A 17,258-nucleotide genomic window follows, 5' to 3' on the forward strand; every position below is an offset into this window, starting at 1 on the left:
GCAACATATTACAAATGCTCTCATAAAAGCTAGAGAAGAGAAACTAGAGCGCGAAGCCTCTATTCCTAAAAAGCTAGAGGATGGTTGGGAGCCCATCATTAAGATGAAGGTTAAAGATTTTGATTGTAATGATTTATGTGATCTTGGTGCAAGTATTTCTGTTATGCCTAAGAAAATTTATAATATGCTTGACTTGCCACCGCTGAAAAATTGTTATTTGGATGTTAATCTTGCTGATCATTCTACAAAGAAACCTTTGGGGAAAGTTGATAATGTTCGCATTACCGTTAACAATAACCTTGTCCCCGTTGATTTTGTTGTCTTGGATATTGAATGCAATGCATCTAGTCCCATTATATTGGGAAGACCTTTTTTTCGAACCGTTGGTGCTATCATTGATATGAAGGAAGGTAATATAAAATATCAATTTCCTCTCAAGAAAGGTATGGAACACTTCCCTAGAAAGAGAATGAAGTTACCTTTTGATTCTATTATTAGAACAAATTATGATGTTGACACTTCGTCTCTTGATAATACTTGATACACACTTTCTGCGCCTAGCTGAAAGGCGTTAAAGAAAAGCGCTTATGGGAGACAACCCATGGTTTTTACCTACAGTACTTTGTTTTTATTTTGTGTCTTGGAAGTTGTTTACTACTGTAGCAACCTCTCCTTATCTTAGTTTAGTGTTTTGTTGTGCCAAGTAAAGTCGTTGATAGAAAAGTTCATACTAGATTTGGATTACTGCGCAGAAACAGATTTCTTTGCTGTAACGAATCTGGGCTGTTTTCTCTGTAGGTAACTCAGAAAATTATGCCAATTTACGTGAGTGATCCTCAGATATGTACTCAACTTTCATTCAATTTGAGCATTTTCATTTGAGCAAGTCTGGTGCCTCGATAAAATTCGTCAATACGAACTGTTCTGTTTTGACAGATTCTGCCTTTAATTTCGCATTGCCTCTTTTGCTATGTTGGATGAATTTCTTTGATCCATGAATGTCCAGTAGCTTTATGCAATATCCAGAAGTGTTAAGAATGATTGTGTCACCTCTGAACATGTTAATTTTTATTGTCGCTAACCCTCTAATGAGTTGTTCTAAGTTTGGTGTGGAGGAAGTTTTCAACGATCAAGAGAGGAGTATGATGCAACATGATCAAGGAGAGTGAAAGCTCTAAGCTTGGGGATGCCCCGGTGGTTCACCCCTGCATATTCTAAGAAGACTCAAGCGTCTAAGCTTGGGGATGCCCAAGGCATCCCCTTCTTCATCGACAACATTATCAGGTTCCTCCCCTGAAACTATATTTTTATTCCATCACATCTTATGTGCTTTGCTTGGAGCATCGGTTTGTTTTTGTTTTTGTTTTTTGTTTTGTTTGAATAAAATGGATCCTAGCATTCACTTTATGGGAGAGAGACACGCTCCGCTGTAGCATATGGACAAGTATGTCCTTAGTCTCTACTCATAGTATTCATGGCGAAGTTTCTTCTTCGTTAAATTGTTATATGGTTGGAATTGGAAAATGATACATGTAGTAATTGCTATAAATGTCTTGGGTAATGTGATACTTGGCAATTGTTGTGCTCATGTTTAAGCTCTTGCATCATATACTTTGCACCCATTAATGAAGAAATATATAGAGCATGCTAAAATTTGGTTTGCATATTTGGTTTCTCTAAGGTCTAGATAATTTCTAGTATTGAGTTTGAACAACAAGGAAGATGGTGTAGAGTCTTATAATGTTTACAATATGTCTTTTATGTGAGTTTTACTGCACCGGTTCATCCTTGTATTTGTTTCAAATAAGCCTTGCTAGCCTAAACCTTGTATCGAGAGGGAATACTTCTCATGCATCCAAAATACTTGAGCCAACCACTATGCCATTTGTGTCCACCATACCTACCTACTACATGGTATTTTCCGCCATTCCAAAGTAAATTGCTTGAGTGCTACCTTTAAAATTCCATCATTCACCTTTGCAATATATAGCTCATGGGACAAATAGCTTAAAAACTATTGTGGTATTGAATATGTACTTATGCACTTTATCTCTTATTAAGTTGCTTGTTGTGCGATAACCATGTTCACTGGGGACGCCATCAACTACTCTTTGTTGAATTTCATGTGAGTTGCTATGCATGTTCGTCTTGTCTGAAGTAAGAGCGATCTACCACCTTATGGTTAAGCATGCATATTGTTAGAGAAGAACATTGGGCCGCTAACTAAAGCCATGATCCATGGTGGAAGTTTCAGTTTTGGACATATATCCTCAATCTCATATGAGAAAATTATTAATTGTTGATTACATGCTTATGCATAAAAGAGGAGTCCATTATCTGTTGTCTATGTTGTCCCGGTATGGATGTCTAAGTTGAGAATAATCAATAGCGAGAAATCCAATGCGAGCTTTCTCCTTAGACCTTTGTACAGGCGGCATAGAGGTACCCCTTTGTGACACTTGGTTAAAACATGTGCATTGTGATGATCCGGTAGTCCAAGCTAATTAGGACAAGGTGCGGGCACTATTAGTATACTATGCATGAGGCTTGCAACTTGTAAGATATAATTTACATGATACATATGCTTTATTACTAACGTTGACAAAATTGTTTCATGTTTTCAAAATCAAAGCTCTAGCACAAATATAGCAATCGATGCTTTTCCTCTATGGAGGACCATTCTTTTACTTTCATTGTTGAGTCAGTTCACCTATTTCTCTCCACCTCAAGAAGCAAACACTTGTGTGAACTGTGCATTGATTCCTACATACTTGCTTATTGCACTTATTATATTACTGTATGTTGACAATATCCGTGAGATATACATGTTACAAGTTGAAAGCAACCGCTGAAACTTAATCTTCCTTTGTGTTGCTTCAATGCTTTTACTTTGAATTATTGCTTTATGAGTTAACTCTTATGCAAGACTTATTGATGCTTGTCTTGAAGTGCTATTCATGAAAAGTCTTTGCTTTATGATTCACTTGTTTACTCATGTCATATACATTGTTTTGATCGCTGCATTCACTACATATGCTTTACAAATAGTATGATCAAGGTTATGATGGCATGTCACTCCAGAAATTATCTTTGTTATCGTTTTACCTGCTCGGGACGAGCAGAACTAAGCTTGGGGATGCTGATACGTCTCCAACGTATCGATAATTTCTTATGTTCCATGCCACATTATTGATGATATCTACATGTTTTATGCACACTTTATGTCATATTCGTGCATTTTCTGGAACTAACCTATTAACAAGATGCCGAAGAGCCAGTTGCTGTTTTCTGATGTTTTTGGTTTCAGAAATCCTAGTAACGAAATATTCTCGGAATTGGACGAAATCAACGCCCAGGGTCCTATTTTGCCACGAAGCTTCCAGAAGACCGAAGACGAGACGAAGTGGGGCCACGAGGCGGCCAAACCCTAGGGCGGCGCGGCCTGGCCCTTGGCCGCGCCGACCTGTGGTGTGGGGCCCTCGTGTGGCCCCCTGACCTGCCCTTCCGCCTACTTAAAGCCTCCGTCGCGAAACCCCCAGTACCGAGAGCCACGATATGGAAAACCTTCCAGAGACGCCGCCGCCACCAATCCCATCTTGGGGGATTCAGGAGATCGCCTCCGGCACCCTGCCGGAGAGGGGAATCATCTCCCGGAGGACTCTACGCCGCCATGGTCGCCTCCGGAGTGATGTGTGAGTAGTCTACCCCTGGACTATGGGTCCATAGCAGTAGCTAGATGGTTGTCTTCTCCCCATTGTGCTTCATTGTTGGATCTTGTGAGCTGCCTAACATGATCAAGATCATCTATTTGTAATTCTATATGTTGCGTTTGTTGGGATCCGATGAATAGAGAATACTTGTTATGTTGATTATCAAAGTTATGTCTATGTGTTGTTTATGATCTTGCATGCTCTCCGTTACTAGTAGATGCTCTGGCCAAGTAGATGCTTGTAACTCCAAGAGGGAGTATTTATGCTCGATAGTGGGTTCATGTCTCCGTGAATCTGGGGAAGTGACAGAAATCTCTAAGATTATGGATGTGCTGTTGCCACTAGGGATAAAACATTAGTGCTATGTTCGAGGATATAGTCACTGATTACATTACGCGCAATACTTAATGCAATTGTCTGTTGTTAGCAACTTAATACTGGAGGGGGTTCGGATGATAACCTGAAGGTGGACTTTTTAGGCATAGATGCATGCTGGATAGCGGTCTATGTACTTTGTCGTAATGCCCAATTAAATCTCACAATACTCATCATAATATGTATGTGCATGGTCATGCCCTCTTTATTTGTCAATTGCCCAACTGTAATTTGTTCACCCAACATGCTGTTTGTCTTATGGGAGAGACACCTCTAGTGAACTGTGGACCCCGGTCCAATTCTCTATACTGAAATACAATCTACTGCAATACCGTTCTACTGTTTTCTGCAAACAATCATCATCCACACTATACATCTAATCCTTTGTTACAGCAAGCCGGTGAGATTGACAACCTCACTGTTTCGTTGGGGCAAAGTACTTTGGTTGTGTTGTGCAGGTTCCACGTTGGCGCCGGAATCTCTGGTGTTGCGCCGCACTACATCCCGCCGCCATCAACCTTCAACGTGCTTCTTGACTCCTACTGGTTCGATTAAACCTTGGTTTCTTACTGAGGGAAACTTGCCGCTGTGCGCATCACACCTTCCTCTTGGGGTTCCCAACGGACGTGTCAACCACACGCATCAGGCTCCATAGCGAGGATGAAGAGTAAAGGGGACAGGGGGTCCCCCTGTCGCAGGCCGCGGAGGTGACGGATGCGGTCGCCAGCCACACCATTAAGGAGGACCCGCGAGGAGGCTGTGGAGAGGAGCAGCGCAATCCAGTCACACCAGCGCTGACTAAAACCACGGGCTCGAAGCATGTCCAGGAGGTAGACCCAGGAAACGCTGTCGAAGGCTTTCGCAATGTCGAGCTTGACCAGCAGGGAGGGCCGCTTGGCGCGGTGCAGACGACAGACTTGCCCTTGGACGAGTAGGAAGTTGTCCTGGATGGATCGCCCTTTGATGAAAGCGCTCTGAACCAGCGAGACAAGTTCGTCGATGCGCTTCGCAAGGCGGGAAGCCAACACCTTCATGAACAACTTGGCGAAACTGTGCAGCAAGCTGATCGGTCGGAAGTCTCCAATGCTGTCAGCGCCATCAACCTTGGGGATCAAAACCACATGGGCGTCATTCATCTTGTGCAGGCTAGTTCTGTTGAGCTGGAACAGCTGCTGAAAGGCCAGCACAAGATCCTGCAAGATGATTGGCGCCGCCGCTTTGAAGAAGGCGCCACTGAAGCCGTCAGGGCCGGGGGCGCGGTCGGCCAGCAGGTCTGCAATCGCCGCCAGGATCTCCTCAGGGGTGAAAGCATCGTCGAGCTCTGAAAGGTCCAGGGAGGGTAGGCCAAGCGCATCCCAGTCGAACGTGTGGGCAGCCGGCGCCGGAGTGCCAAGCAGGGAGCCAAAGAAATCCTTGTTGACTGCCGCCTTGTGCTCGTGCTCAATAGCAACTCCATGGGCACCGGCAAGCGACGGGATGAAGTTCTTACGCCTGCGAGCATTGGCCTTAAGGTGGAAGAAGCGGGTGTTTGCATCTCCCTCACGGATCCAGTTTACCCTAGCACGCTGACGGGCCCTGATCCGCTCGATGACCACCAGGCCGAGGACGCGCGACTTGAGAGCTTTGCGCAGCTCCAGCTCATCAGGCTCAAGCTGCCGCTGTTGACCACCAAAACCCACCGGCGAGCAGCGACGGGCAACACGTAGAGCCGGGAGGCTCCCAGGACTGCTGGTGGGCCCTAGTCCCTCGGGCGACGGCCCGCAATGCTCCGGCACGCACGTCCGATGCTGGTGCAAGGGCATGCCACCTGACCTATACCTGGTCAGGAAGGTGATGGATTGCTTCGACTAGTTTCCTGCATGGCATACACGTAAACATTAAATACGAGCCTCGATCGGCTCTCAGGTTATCCTGTGAATCGGCTCAGGGAGCCGATCCACCCATGATTCGTATCAGATCTACGATAACATGGTGGTCCTGCTTGATCAAAACTAAGCTAAAACGATCTACGACGATGTAGGGTCTTCACCACATAACCGGAACATCCTACACGTAGTTGAGCCTGGCAGACACGAAAGATAACAGAAAACTAACCCTAGAAAAGGCCTAAAAACCAACGTGGAGTTGATCCTCGGACCATCCCTTCTAGGACCAGCAAACCGTACCTCACGCACTACTGGATCATTCAACCCGTTTGCAAGGCCTAACCATATGGATATCAAACTAATCCTTGAAGAACAAGGAACAACCGTAAAGGATCGAATCTACTAAATAAAGACTAAGCAAGGTGCTGCCCTTACACCTAATAGGTGTAAGGACAGCTAGATATCTAGGGATAGCATAACTAAGAGACTACATCAAGAAAGTACCGATGCTAACCCTAGAGTATCTATGATAACGGTGTTGCTCGCCATCAAAAAGGCTTCAGTACGAGCAACACATAGACAACGAATAAACAAGATACTGCCTAGATCGCAAGATGCGATCTAGGCAGCATGACGCTTACCCGGAAGAAATCCTCGAAACAAGGGGTGGCGATGCGCCTAGATTGGTTTGTTGTGAACGTGATCGTCCTCCTTTCTCAATAACCCTAGATACATATTTATAGTCCGTAGACTCTCTAACTTGGGAATAATCCCAACCGTGTACGAGCTAAACTCTATCTTTTAATCCTAACCGACACGTAACTGATACGTCCAATTTGCATCACTATTTTATATCATAATTTGCTGTTATTCATTGATATATTTCATATTGGGACACAATACTTATGTTATTTCATCTATTTTGCATGTTTCATCATTATTGGAGGATCAAGCACCGGAGCCAGGATTCTGCTGGAAAAAGCACCGTCAGAACGCAATATTTCGGAAGATCAACTGTGGAAGGAAATTATACCAAAAATCCTATTTTTCAAGATGACGAAGGAAGCCAGAAGGAGGAGCTGAGAGGGCCCAAGGTGGGGCCAGACCACAGGCCGGCGCGGCCCATGGCCTGGCCGCGCCACCTTGTGGTGTGGGGGCCCCACAGCCCCTTTCGCCTCCTTTTCTTCGTGAAACCCTTCGTCCCGAAAACCTAAGCCACAGAGGGTACCTCGCGAAGAGTTACAGCCGCCTCTGCGGGGCGGAGAACACCAGAGAGAAAAGAGCTCTCCGGCGGGCAGGAATCCGCCGGGGAAATTCCCTCCCGGAGGGGGAAATCGACGCCATCGTCACCATCATCGAGCTGGACATCATCTCCATCACCATCATCATCATCTCCACCATCATCACCGCCGTCTCCACCGCTGGACACCGTCACCGCCGTAGCAATTTGGGTTTGATCTTGATTGTTTGATAGGGGAAACTCTCCCGGTATCGATTTCTACTTGTTGTTGATGCTATTGAGTGAAACCATTGAACCAAGTTTATGTTCAGATTGTTATTCATCATCATATCACCTCTGATCATGTTCCATATGATGTCTCGTGAGTAGTTCGTTTAGTTCTTGAGGACATGGGTGAAGTCTAACTGTTAGTAGTGAATTATGGTTGAGTAATATTCAATGGTACGATATTTAAGTTGTGGTGTTATTCTTCTAGTGGTGTCATGTGAACGTCGACTACATGACACTTCACCTTTATGGGCCTAGGGGAATGCATCTTGTACTCGTTTGCCGATTGCGGGGTTGCCGGAGTGACAGAAACCTAAACCCCCGTTGGTATATCGATGCAAGAGGGATGGCAGGATCTCAGAGTTTAAGGCTGTGGTTAGATTTATTCTTAATTACTTTCTTGTAGTTGCGGATGCTTGCAAGGGGTATAATCACAAGTATGTATTAGTCCTAGGAAGGGCGGTACATTAGCATAGGTTCACCCACACAACACTTATCATAACAATGAAGATTATTTAGCCATATGTAGCGAAAGCACTAGACTAAAATCCCGTGTGTCCTCGAGAACGTTTGGTCATTATAAGTAAACAACCCGGCTTGTCCTTTGCGCTAAAAAGGATTGGGCCACTCGCTGCAATTGTTACTCTCGCACTTTACTTACTCGTACTTTATTCAACTGTTACATCAAAACCCCCTGAATACTTGTTTGAGAGCATTTACAGGGAATCCTTCATCGAAACTACTTGTCAACACCTTCTGCTCCTCGTTGGGATCGACATTCTTACTTATCGAAAATACTGCGATACACCCCCTATACTTGTGGGTCATCAAGACTATTTTCTGGCGCCGTTGCCGGGGAGTGAAGCGCTATTGGTAAGTGGAATTGGTAAGGAAAACCTTTACTGTTTGTGCTGATTTTATTTCTGCCTGCTGCTATAAGTCATTATGGAGAGATCTTCTCTTCAATTTCTATTTGGGAAATCTACTACTACTGCAACGATAGTGGATGAGGCGCCAGGTGAGGAAGTGATACCATATAAAATACCTATGAAAATTATTGAATGTGTTATGGATAACCGCTATGAAGGGGATGGAACTGTCCACCCTGGAGATCATTTATTGTTCTTGCATGAATTATGCGGTTTATTCAAGTGTGCAGGTATTGCTATGGATGAAGTGAGGAAGAAACTATTCTCTATATCGCTGTCTGGTAAGGCGGCGCATTGGTATAAATTACTGGATAATGGGGATTCTCTTGAATGGAATGATATTGTGCCCCGGTTTTATTCTAAGTTCTATCCTCCAAGTGAAATTCACAAGGATCGGAATCGCATATATAATTTTTGGCCTCATGATGGAGAGAGTATTGCCCAAGCTTGGGGGAGATTGAAGTCTTTAATGCTCAAATGCCCCATTCATGAGCTTCCTGGTAATGTTATTATTGATAATTTCTATGCAAGACTTTCTTTTCAAGACAAGACCTTGCTGGATACTTCTTGTTGTGGATCATTTACACGCAACAAAGAAGAGTTTAAAAGGGACCTTCTTGATCGGATCCAAGAAAATACTGAAGGTTGGGAAAACGACAAGGATAGAGAATCAGGTATAATTTATGATTATAAATGCATTGAAGCTTTTATGGATACTGATAAATTTCGTAATATGAGTGCTACATATGGTCTTGATTCTCAAGTTGCTGCAAATCTTTATAAAGCTTTTGCCTCTCATTATGAATTGCCAAAGAAGAATTTTGATAAGTATCATGAACCGTATAAAGATAAAATTGATTCATCTATTAATAAATGCGTTGTAGTTGAAACTGCTGATCATGTTATTCCTGAAGCTTATATTGAAAAAACTCCTTTCCCTGCTAAAATGAAGGAGTACTCTGATATAAATAGTGCGGTTCATAAAAGTGAAAAGAAACCTGTAGAACCTGAAGAACAAATAAAAGTTGAACCTGCTGTTGCAATAGTTAAAGATCTTGTGACTGAAAATGTGGAGGATGGTCATATTATTTTCTGTGAAGATGCTTCTAATATTTTTTCACATCCTAATAAACCCAAGCAAGTTAGTGTTCCTATGCTATCTGTTAGAATTGGTGATCATTGCTATTATGGTTTATGTGATATTGGTGCAAGTGTTAGTGCTATTCCTTATGAGCTTTACACGGAGATTATGCACAAAATTGATTCTTGTGAACTTGAAGATATTGATGTGGTTATTCAGCTGGCTAATAGAGAAACTATTTCTCCAATTGGTATTGTTCGAGATGTAGAAGTTCTATGTGGTAAGATTAAATATCCTGCTGACTTTTTGGTACTTGGTTCTGCTGCTAGTGGTTATTGTCCTATCATTTTCGGTAGACCTTTTCTAAATACTTGTGGAGCTATTATAGATTGCAAGAAAGAGAAAATTTTGACTAAATTTGCTGGTGAATCTTATGAGTTTAATTTCTCTAAATTTACCAAAACTCCTTATAAAGCTGATTTGCCTAGTGATGATTTTAAAATGGAGCAGTGTGCATCTATTGTTCTTGTTCCTAATAATCCTTTGCAGCAACATTTGGAGAATAGCGAGAGTGAAGTTTTTAGGAAAGAAAGAGATGAGCTTGAGGAAATTTTTCTTCGCCAACCTATTCTCAAGCATGATTTACCGGTGGAAGATTTGGGTACAACACCGCCACCAAAGGAAGATCCTGTTTTTGATTTAAAGCCTTTGCCTGATAATCTTAAATATGCTCATATTGATGATAAGAAAATATATCCTGTTATTATTAGTTCTAAGCTTTCAGAGATTGAGGAAGAAAGGTTATTGGAAATATTGAAGAAACACCGAGGAGCTATTGGCTACACTCTTGATGATTTGAAGGGGATTTCTCCTTCTATTTGCCAACATGCTATTAATATGGAAGATGATGCAAAGCCTGTTGTTGAACCTCAGCGTCGTCTAATTCCGAAGATGAAGGAGGTGGTAAGGAATGAGGTATTAAAACTTCTTGAAGCTGGTATTATATATCCTATTGCTGATAGTAGATGGGTTAGTCCTGTGCATTGCGTTCCCAAGAAAGGAGGAATGACTGTTGTGCCTAATGATAATGATGAGCTCATCCCTCAAAGAGTAGTTGTAGGGTATAGAATGTGCATTGATTTTCGAAAAGTTAATAAAGTTACTAAGAAAGATCATTACCCTTTACCATTTATTGATCAAATGCTAGAAAGATTGTCTAAAAATACTCATTTTTGCTTTCTTGATGGTTATTCTGGGTTTTCACAAATTGCTGTTAAAACTAAAGATCAAGAGAAAACCACTTTTACTTGTCCCTATGGAACTTATGCTTATAGGCGTATGCCTTTTGGTTTATGTAATGCTCCTGCTACTTTTCAAAGATGCATGTCTTCTATTTTTCATGGCTTTTGTGAGAGTATTGTGGAAGTATTCATGGATGATTTTTCCGTCTATGGGAATTCTTTTGATAGTTGCTTGCGAAACCTTGATAAAGTTTTGCAGAGATGTGAAGAAACTAACCTTGTTCTTAATTGGGAGAAATGCCACTTTATGGTTAATGAAGGAATTGTATTGGGACATAAAATTTCTGAGAGAGGTATTGAAGTTGATAGAGCTAAAGTTGAAGCAATTGAGAAGATGCCCTATCCGAGGGATGTTAAAGGTATTCGTAGTGTTCTTGGTCATGCTGGGTTTTATAGGAGATTTATTAAAGATTTCTCCAAGATTTCAAAGCCTCTTACTAATCTTCTTCAAAAAGACGTACCTTTTGTTTTTGATGATGATTGTAAGGAAGCTTTTGAAACTCTAAAGAAAGCCTTAACAACAGCTCCTATAGTTGAACCTCCTGATTGGAACTTACCATTTGAAATTATGTGTGACGCTAGTGATTTTGTTGTAGGCGCTGTTCTTGGATAACGAGTAGATAAAAAACTGAATGTTATTCATTATGCTAGTAAAACTCTTGATGCTGCTCAAAGAAATTATGCTACAACTGAAAAAGTATTATTAGCTGTAGTCTTTGCTTGCGATAAATTTAGATCTTATATTATTGATTCAAAAGTTACGATTCATACTGATCATGCTGCAATTAGATACCTTATGACAAAGAAAGATGCTAAGCCGAGGCTTATTAGATGGGTACTTCTGTTGCAAGAATTTGATTTACATATTGTAGATAGGAAAGGTGCTGATAATTTGTCTAGATTGGAAAATATTGCTTATGATCCTATTCCTGTTAATGATAGTTTTCCAAATGAACAATTGGCTATAATAAAGGTGAGCTCGCGAGACAGTCCTTGGTATGCTGATTATGCTAACTTTATTGTTTCCAAGTACTTGCCTCCAACCTTTTTAGCTCAGCAAAGGAGGAAATTCTTTTATGACTTGAGGCATTATTTTTGGGATGACCCACATTTATATAAAGAAGGAGTGGATGGTATTATGCGAAGATGTGTTCCCGAATATGAACAACAAGAGATATTGAGTAAATGTCATGGTAGTGCTTATGGAGGACATCACGCCGGAGAAAGAACCGCGCAAAAGGTTCTACAATCAGGTTTTTATTGGCCAACTCTCTTCAAAGATGCGAGAAAGTTTATTTTATCTTGTGATGAATGCCAAAGGGTTGGTAATATCTCCAGACGTAATGAAATGCCTATGAATTATACTCTTGTTATTGAACCATTTGATTGTTGGGGATTTGACTTCATGGGACCTTTTCCGTCTTCAGAAGGTAACACTCATATACTTGTTGCTGTTGATTATGTTACTAAATGGGTGGAAGCCATACCTACAAAAAGTGCTGATGGTGAGACCTCTTTAAGAATGCTTTTAGACATTATTTTTCCTAGATTTGGAGTGCCTAGATATATTATGACTGATGGAGGTTCTCATTTTATTCATAGGGGTTTTAGAAAAACTCTTGCTAGGTATGGTATTAATCATAGAATTGCTTCCGCTTATCATCCTCAAACTAGTGGGCAAGTAGAATTATCAAATAGAGAGATTAAATCTATCTTGCAAAAGACTGTTAATAAAACTAGAAAGAATTGGGCTAGTAAATTGAAGGATGCACTATGGGCTTATAGAACTGCTTATAAAAATCCCATGGGAATGTCACCTTATAAAATGGTTTATGGGAAAGCTTGTCATTTACCTTTAGAACTAGAGCACAAAGCTTATTGGGCAGTTAGAGAATTAAATAAAGATCCTAAACTTGCCGGAGATAAGAGGTTGTTGCAATTAAGTTCTCTAGATGAATGGAGAAGTGAAGCTTATGAAAATGCTAAACTCTTTAAAGAGAAAGTTAAAAAATGGCATGATAGGAGGATTATCAAAAGAGAATTTAATATTGGGGATAAAGTCCTATTGTATCGGTCTCGTCTCAGATTCTTTGCAGGGAAATTACTCTCGAAATGGGAAGGACCATATGTTGTTGAGGAGGTGTATCGTTCAGGAGCAATTAAAATTAGCTCTCTCCAAGGCAATGCTACGCAAGTGGTGAATGGACAAAGACTCAAGCATTATATCTCAGGTGATTCTTATAATGTTGATGTTGATATTATTCGAGTGGAAACACCGGAGGCTTTCATTAAAGGACAAATTGACAGTCCGCCAGAACTCGACTTTGAATAGGTAACAGTACTGGTAATGAAAAGTTCGCAATTTACTTTCCGAACAATATTTTTGCTGTTTTTGGAAAATATGAAAAATTACGAGTTCGAAACGGAGTGGAAAAGACGCACGAGGGCATGCCACCATAGGCCGGCGCGGCCTGACCTGGGCCCGCGCCGACCTATGGTCTGGCCGCCTCGTCGCCCCTTTCCGACTCTGGATCGATCTGGTACTTTCCTTTTGTCGTGAAATTTTTGCTATATAATCCCCCGGACCCCTGGAGGTTCGTATATCGTTTTCTCGACGTGTTTTGTTTCGAGCTGTTTCTGCCAGGATCTGTTTTCAGTTTAGAAGCACCATGGTCTCCAAGAACAAGGGCAAGGAGTTTCTGGATGAAGATAATCGAGATCTTGGGTGGAAAGAGGAGGACAAGGACGTCAAGGAAGAGGATGAAGAAGAAGTGGAGGAAGATTCGCACGCACACCCGCGTGCTACCCTCGCAAGCATCAAGGTGGTGGACAACCCTTTTAGTGCAAACAAGAGCGCAAGAATTCGCACTGGAGGAGCGGTTCCACGTCATTACCTAGCTCCGAAAACATCTTTATCAGGCATTCACCATCCCTTCCACAATCTAATTTTCAATAATCAAATTGAAGGGACTCCCAAGGCAGCATTGCCTAGCAATTGGGATATAGATCGCTCTAACACTGCAGGAAGGAGGAAACCTGAGGGTGAGGAGTGGGGAAATAACTCCAAGAGTTGGGACTCGCCGTCGGACAGACTTCTTAACCGCGTCGAGCACAATTCAGAGATGATTCGCAATCTCACATACAAGATTGATGATCTTCAGGAGTTTATTGAGAAGCTTGTCAGGAATTCATCACCACCATCGCCGAAGGAGTAATTCATCATCGGTATTGGCATCCCCTTGGTTTGTTCCAAGCTTGGGGGAGTGCCGCGGTATCACATCATCACTATCTTTTACTTTTTATTGTCAAGTAGTGTCATATCATGAGTAGGGAAGTTATCATATAAGATGGGTTGCAGTTTGGAAGTATCTCTCCTTTAGTTGGTTATCTATGTATCCCTTGGTGTGAGTTATCGTTATGGAATATTAATGAGAAGTCTTATCATTTACATATTGCACATCTTATTTTAGTTTGCAATCTCTATTATATGATTTACCTTGTTGTTAGTATTGGTATCACTTTGGGAGCATTGAATAAATCTATTTGGTTTTGGCAAACTTAGCATTGTTCAATAGCAACAACACTTTGAGGTTTAAGTAGAAAAGAGAAATACATGTAGTTGTTTCATTGTCTTTCTTTCTTGTTAGCTCATAGCTTATTATTCTGAAGTTAAAATTGTTTGTGCTTACAAGGAAGATGCATGATTGTTTCCATCACATGTATATTTGTTTGTTTCCTTCAACTCTTATGCTTGCCAATTAGCCTTGCTAGCCAAAGACTTGTACTGAGAGGGAATACTTCTCGTGCATCCAAACCTTAACCCAAACCTATGTCATTTGTGTCCACCATACCTACCTACTACATGGTATCTTCTGCCATTCCAAGTAAATACTTCATGTGCTACCTTTAAACAATTCAAAGCTTAGTATCTCTTATTTGTGTCAATGTTTTATAGCTCATGAGGAAGTATGTGGTGTTTTATCTTTCAATCTTGTTGGGCAACTTTCACCAATGGACTAGTGGCTTCATCCGCTTATCCAATAATTTTGCAAAAAGAGCTGGCAATGGGATTCCCAGTCCCAAAATTAATTAAACTAAATAGACACTCCTCCATGGTAAGTGATTGATGGACGGCACCCGAAGGATTCGGTTAGCCATGGCTTGTGTAAGCAAAGGTTGGGGGGAGTGTCATCATCATAATAAAACTAAAATAAAAAAGGCACTCCTTCATGGTATGAGATTGTTGGCGGGCACCCGAGGATTCGGTTAGCCATGGTTTGTGAAAGAAAGGTTGGAAGGAGTGCCACATAAAATGAAAATAATATGGGATCCGCTCTTTGAAGGTTGTCTGGCAAGGGGGTTAGAGTACCCGCTACCAGTCGTTGACAACAACAAACACCTCTCAAAATGTTACTTTTATTATCTCTATATGATTTCAAAACTGAAAAAGCTCTAGCACATGATTTAATCACTGCTTCCCTCTGCGAAGGGCCTGTCTTTTACTTTATGTTGAGTCAGTAAACCTATTTCCCTCCATCTCAAGCAAGCATTTGAGTAGTTGTGATCAAACCATTATATTGTGATTTGCTTTATCATGTCTTTTATTCTTCCTTGTTTATTACAAGTTTTATCTAAATGAATATAGCTTTGCAAGTTATCAATGATCATGAGGAGACCATTATGATTGAGTATGCAAGTTGTGCCTTATAAACTTTAACATGAGAGCGCTGCTCAATGAGATAAGTATAATCTGTTAATTGTTCTCTGACCAAGAACGAAGTTTGCCATCACCAACTATGATTTCTTATGCACCTGTATTTGTGATTACTTTATACTTGTTTCAAGTTGAGTTATATGAGGAAGTTGTTTACTAGAATGTCTTGTGTGAATGAATATGATGCTTCTTGTCCGTATTTTATTTATCGACTCTTCACTCCATAAACATGTGGTCCTGTTTACCGAGTTCAGTTTCGCTTGGGGACAAGCGAACTCTAAGCTTGGGGGGAGTTGATACGTCCAATTTGCATCACTATTTTATATCATAATTTGCTGTTATTCATTGATATATTTCATATTGGGACACAATACTTATGTTGCTTCATCTATTTTGTATGTTTCATCATTATTGGAGGATCAAGCACCGGAGCCAGGATTCTGCTGGAAAAAGCACCGTCAGAACGCAATATTTCGGAAGATCAACTGTGGAAGGAAATTATACCAAAAATCCTATTTTTCAAGATGACGAAGGAAGCCAGAAGGAGGAGCTGAGAGGGCCCAAGGTGGGGCCAGACCACAGGCCGGCGCGGCCCATGGCCTGGCCGCGCCACCTTGTGGTGTGGGGGCCCCACAGCCCCTTTCGCCTCCTTTTCTTCACGAAACCCTTCATCCCGAAAACCTAAGCCACAGAGGGTACCTCGTGAAGAGTTACAGCCGCCTCTGCGGGGCGGAGAACACCAGAGAGAAAAGAGCTCTCCGGCGGGCAGGAATCCGCCGGGGAAATTCCCTCCCGGAGGGGGAAATCGACGCCATCGTCACCGTCATCGAGCTGGACATCATCTCCATCACCATCATCATCATATCCACCATCATCACCGCTGTCTCCACCGCTGGACACCGTCACCGCCGTAGCAATTTGGGTTTGATCTTGATTGTTTGATAGGGGAAACTCTCCCGGTATCGATTTCTACTTGTTGTTGATGCTATTGAGTGAAACCATTGAACCAAGTTTATGTTCAGATTGTTATTCACCATCATATCACCTCTGATCATGTTCCATATGATGTCTCGTGAGTAGTTCGTTTAGTTCTTGAGGACATGGGTGAAGTCTAACTGTTAGTAGTGAATTATGGTTGAGTAATATTCAATGGTATGATATTTAAGTTGTGGTGTTATTCTTCTAGTGGTGTCATGTGAACGTCGACTACATGACACTTCACCTTTATGGGCCTAGGGGAATGCATCTTGTACTCGTTTGCCGATTGCGGGGTTGCCGGAGTGACAGAAACCTAAACCCCCGTTGGTATATCGATGCAGGAGGGATAGCAGGATCTCAGAGTTTAAGGCTGTGGTTAGATTTATTCTTAATTACTTTCTTGTAGTTGCGGATGCTTGCAAGGGGTATAATCACAAGTATGTATTAGTCCTAGGAAGGGCGGTACATTAGCATAGGTTCACCCACACAACACTTATCATAACAATGAAGATTATTTAGCCATATGTAGCGAAAGCACTAGAATAAAATCCCGTGTGTCCTCGAGAACGTTTGGTCATTATAAGTAAACAACCCGGCTTGTCCTTTGCGCTAAAAAGGATTGGGCCACTCGCTGCAATTGTTACTCTTGCACTTTACTTACTCGTACTTTATTCAACTGTTACATCAAAACCCCCTGAATACTTGTTTGAGAGCATTTACAGGGAATCCTTCATCGAAACTGCTTGTCAACACCTTCTGCTCCTCGTTGGGATCGACATTCTTACTTATCGAAAATAC

This window comes from Lolium perenne, chromosome 5 (assembly GCF_019359855.2).
Source record: "Lolium perenne isolate Kyuss_39 chromosome 5, Kyuss_2.0, whole genome shotgun sequence".
Classification (NCBI taxonomy): Eukaryota; Viridiplantae; Streptophyta; class Magnoliopsida; order Poales; family Poaceae; genus Lolium; species Lolium perenne.